The sequence below is a fragment of the Perca fluviatilis genome, chromosome 23 (assembly GCF_010015445.1).
Source record: "Perca fluviatilis chromosome 23, GENO_Pfluv_1.0, whole genome shotgun sequence".
Lineage (NCBI taxonomy): Eukaryota > Metazoa > Chordata > Actinopteri > Perciformes > Percidae > Perca > Perca fluviatilis.
In genome coordinates this window covers 1,559,817-1,564,816 of record NC_053134.1, presented here as the reverse complement: position 1 = coordinate 1,564,816, position 5,000 = coordinate 1,559,817, and the positions used below count along the sequence as shown (strand labels likewise).

General features: G+C 42.2%; 1 protein-coding gene across 1 annotated transcript in view; it reads left to right on the top strand.

The window, feature by feature from the left end:
- Nucleotides 1–1,654: 1,654 nt before the first annotated feature.
- eps8a (epidermal growth factor receptor pathway substrate 8a) overlaps nucleotides 1,655–5,000 on the top strand; it is a 67,405-nt gene continuing 64,059 nt past the window's right edge. The window contains 1 exon segment of the mRNA XM_039792404.1: nucleotides 1,655–1,889. The gene's annotated coding sequence lies outside the window, so the exon portion shown is untranslated.

Genomic DNA, 5,000 nt, shown 5'->3' with positions numbered 1-5,000 from the left:
CTCCTCTTCCTCTCCTCTCTCTCTCTCTCCCTCTCTCTCTCCTCTCTCCCTCTCTGTCTCTCTCTCTGTCTCTCTCTCTCTCTCTCTCTCTCTCTCCTCTCTCTCTTTCCTCTCTCTCTCTCTCTCCCTCTCTCTCTTCCTCTCTCTCCCTCTCTCTCTCTCTCTTCCTCTCTCTCTCTCTCCCCTCCTCCCTCCCTCTCCCCCTCTCCCCTCCTTCTTCTCTCTCCCCCCCTCTCCCTGAGGTTGTATGTTGAGGTTATGTCTGTTTTTGTTGGGGTAAGGTTCATGATTTGTTTTGATTATAAAAATCTGAAAAAGGAAGTCCATCCGTCACATAAAAGACAAAAGAAGTACAAAGTCTCAATAAATCTCTCCCTCCCTCTTCATCTCTCCCTTCCTCCCTCTCTCTCTCTCTTCCTCTCCCTCCCTTCCTCCCTCCTTCCCTCTCTCCCTCTCTCCCTCCTTCCCTCTTTCTCTCCCTCCCTCCCTCTCTCCCTCTCTCCTAAGACCTTAAATTGACAGATATTTGAATGGAGTTTGGCACACTGACTAATGATGTAGAAACTGTAAGCTGGTTGAGTTGGTTAATGATGGAAAAGCTCATATTTTATAAACGTGTTTAATGTTATTAATATAAAATCGGATTCTGTAAAGTCACTAAAGCTGTTAAGGGGAAAAGTAGAAGAGCAGAACATGGAGATACTTAAAAGTACAAGTACCTCAAACTTCTAGTAGTATTTTAGTAAATGTACTCAGTCAGTAAAAGGCATCACCAGCAGGGGGCGTCCTTCCCCTTCACTGTGACTGACAGGCAGAGAGAGATGGGTTCATATTCCCTCAGTAATGACTGGAGGGAGCTCCACTTTAGATTAATAATAATAATAATAATAAAAACTGGGCTTTTATCAATGTTTTTGTCACTTTCTTTGACATTTTTTTATGCCTTTTTTTCAACGATTTTGCTGGGTTTTGGGGAGTTTTTGTCATCTTTAAAAAAAAAAAAAAAAAAGAATTATTTAGAAGTTTTTTTGCTGCGTTTATGGAAGTTTTTTCCCAAAGTTTTTGTTGCCTTTTTTTTAAGTTGCTTTTTAGAGTTTTAACAGCTTTTTTGATCATTTATTTCAACATTTTTGTCGCCTTTCTGGAAGTTTGTTCCCAAAGTTTTTGCTGGTTTTTAAAAACGTTATCGTTGCTTTTATTTTTGGAGTTTTCGTCGCCTTTCTGGAGTTTTTTTTTTTTGACATTTTGTCGTTTTTTTTGCAGAGATGTCCCGGGACCTCCCTAGATAGTTAGACCCCCTCCCCCCCTCGTTCCTTTCTGGACAGATTTTTACTGAAATAATAAAGTCCCATGATGCCTTTGTCTTCAGCAATATACGTATATTTCAGTGTGAATTTTTAAAAATATGTTTAACATCTTTACTGCTATTATTTTTACTCTTTTTATTTATTTTTTACCTTATTACGTTTTATAGCATTGATACTGACGTCGCACACTTAATCTCCTTGTAGGCTACTTGTACAATGACAAAGATATTCTATATCATTCTATTCTATATTATTCTATTCTACTCTATTCTATAGTAAAGTGAACGGGGCGTGTCCACAGGAGGCAGCTGTTCTGCCTGCTAGTCAACCCGCAGGGATTATCCCGCCCTCTGTTGCTGCTGGTTTTAAGCACAATTCAAAGTCAAGTGTAGTTTTTTAACGAGTCAACCTCCGGAGAACCGAGCCGAGCACTCAAACCCCCCGTAGCCGAAAAAGAGCTCAGTTTGTGGGATATAAAGTGTTCAGAGGAGCCGCTAAGAACCAGGCGGTACCGGGGACATATAACCGGCTATTTGTGCCATGTTTTTCTAACGGATTATTTGATGAAGCCGACACCTGCAGGTAAGCTTGTTTTAATGATTCTCTACACTTCACATTCCGCTGTGTGTGCAGCTCAGCCCCGAGACAAACATTTCTGTCGGTTAACCGTCGAGATGGTTTCTTTTAACTGTCCGTTAAAAGCCAAGAATGATGAATATAATATGAATCCATCAGCTCGCTCATTGTTCAACCTTTTAAAATGCAAAACCGAATTAGCAACCTGATCTGCCCTGAAAGGTGGCCCTTCGGTGCTGTAAGCGGAGACCACTCACACACACCAGACCTCATTGGAAAAACAATGGATTAAATGATTCCGTTGATCTTTACACTCAAATACTCACAGAAATGCATAATTAAATGATGTGTCAGCATCACATCTTCAGTTGGGCATACACACACCACGCAGAGGCCTACATGTGATAGTTATTTAAATTCAACTTTTATTAACACTTCTCCCGTTATTTCTTGTGTCTTCTCGTAGAAACATACGTTACGTAGTGGTAGGCGATAGTGAGGATTGTGAAGTTCTACTTAGCAATTTATATAAAATTAAGGACCTAATAGTGTATTACATTTGGCCGAACTTACCAGCAGTTCTCGAAACAGCCCCTTGCAACATATTAGAGTTGTACGTCAACGTTTCTTTGTAAGGATACTCATGTTTACCTTTAATCGACCGATATTTGAATGGAGTTTGGCACACTGTGTGTTAGTGAGACAAATGAAGGTGAAGGGCAGCTCTGCGCTACGCATAGTGAACCGCAGTTTGTCAGTGAAATAAAGAAAACCAATTTAACCCGAATATTCGACAAAAACGAGCCGAGCCAAGCTAACGTAGTCGCACAGGTGTGTGTGTGTGTGTGAGGCAGCCCGGTAAACATGCGGTCTGTCCCCCGGCTGTGTCCGAAAAGTAAGATCACATATGTGCCGAAATTACCAGCAGTTCTCGAAACAATCCCTTATAACCTTCTTCACTTGTACGTCAACGTTTATTTTTTAATTATACTCAAATTTACCTTTTAAATTAGCAGAAAACTGAATGGAGTTTGGTGCACTGTGAGACAAACGAAGGTCAATGTCCTCCGGCTGTGTGTCCGGGGGCTGCCCGGTGTGTGTCGGTGCTCTTTTGTTTGGCTTGGCCTGAATGGAGCCCGGTTGCCAGGGATGACAGATAGCACTGCTCCGTATTGTTCCAGCCGGGGTTACCGGAAGGTCTCCACGGTAGTAGCCTACTTTATCTCCTTTATTCCTGTTGTCTCTAGCTGGAAGGTTTTATCTCGCGGCGCAGCCTCACCTGGTTCAAGCGGGGTTAAAACACCATATTTCCCATTAAAGCTGACCCACATTAATGCACATTTAGCGTGAAATAAAAGAGCAATATGATGTGAACAGGTGTTTAATATCAGCAGCTCATTACTGGCCAGGTAATTGGTTCATGTCTCAGATGAGATCACCGGTCAGTCGGATTATTAAAATATTAATATGATACAGAACCGAGCCTCACTTTGGGCCACAGCTTTTTACATGAGAATACAATAAAGAGACTGAATTAAAAAATAAACAATATAAGGACATTAAAACACGTTTAAACTCCATAGCGTCAAAAAGTGTCAAATAGCCAATAACAAAGCATCCGAAATGTTGGACAAAATGTCAAATTTAGACGGAAAAAAAACATCTAGAAAAAAGCATCAAAACAAAAGTGTTGAGAAAAAAACGTCAACATTTCGGGAAAAAAAGTAACTATTTAAACAATTTTAATATGCTGCCAGTTTGACAAATATTCAGTCAGATGTAGGCCTATAATAAATAAGTTTCTACTGGACAGAAGCTAACGTTAGCCTACTTAGTCTCGCCCGCCGTGTTTTCTGCGTAATATGAAGTTAACTTTATCGTACACAAACATTTTCACTGACTTTCCAAGTTGTTGTTGTTGCAACTTTACAGGGTGGTAACATGTATTTTCCAGTCGGGAACTCAAATTTTTGGATTATTCTGGATTATTTAGCCTGTTTTTACTTCTCAAATGCTGTTCTCCCTGTTAGCTCTGTGTTAGCGCTCCCTGTTAGCTCCCTGATAGCTCCGTGTTAGCTCTCTGTGTGAGCTCTCTCTGTTAGCTCTCTGTTAGCGCTCTCTGTGTTAACTCTGTGTTAACTCTCTGTGAGCTCTCTGTGAGCTCTCTGTTAGCGCTCTCTGTTAGCTCTGTGTTAGCGCTCTCTGTGTTAACTCTGTTAACTCTCTGTCAGCTCTGTGTTAACTCCCTGTTAGCTCTCTGTGTTAGCTCTCTGTGTTAGCTCTCTGTGTTAGCTCTCTGTGTTAGCTCTCTGTGTTAGCTCTCTCTGTTAGCTCTCTCTGTTAGCTCTCTGTGTTAGCTCTCTGTTAGCTCTCTGTGTTAGCGCTCTCTGTCAGCTCTCTGTCAGCTCTCTGTTCGTTCCCCATTAGTCTGGATGAACAGAAGTACATTTCCAGGATAATTTCCTGACCTCCTGCGCCGGATGTCCTTCCCCTTCCTCTCTCTGTGTGCTCCGTTCTCTTCGGGAAACGGCAACAAACTTCGAGCTAGCGAGCTACACGCTGTAAATGTCAAGTTTAGAAGAAGATCTAGACGGTTCAACAAGGCAGGTCTGCTCGGTTCTTTCAGGGAATGATTGTAAAGATTTACAAAGAATATGTTTAGGTCATTTCCTCTCTAACAGGGACGTTTTAATATAAATAGTAGTCTATATCCACGACGTACCACTTCCAGGATTGCTCCGATGCCGCAGGAAGTTCTGCCGGATGTCCCGTCCCCTTCCTCTGTCTCTGTGTCGGGGTTCTAACCTCCGGTGGATTTGTGAGGACTATGGTTAACTGCTCCTCAGATCTCTGCAGGGTAAATCCAGACAGCTAGCTAGACTATCTGTCTGTCTGTCTGTCTGTCTAACAGCTAGCTAGACTATCTGTCTGTCTGTCTGTCTGTCTGTCTAACAGCTAGCTAGACTATCTGTCCAATCTGAGTTTTCTGAACGTCCACATGTTCCACCAAAACCAGTTCCTTCCTGAGACTATTCAGCAGAGGCACCGTGGCTCCGTCCGGAGCTTAGCCCCGCCCACGATGATTGTGATTGGTTTAAAGAAATGCCAATAAACCAG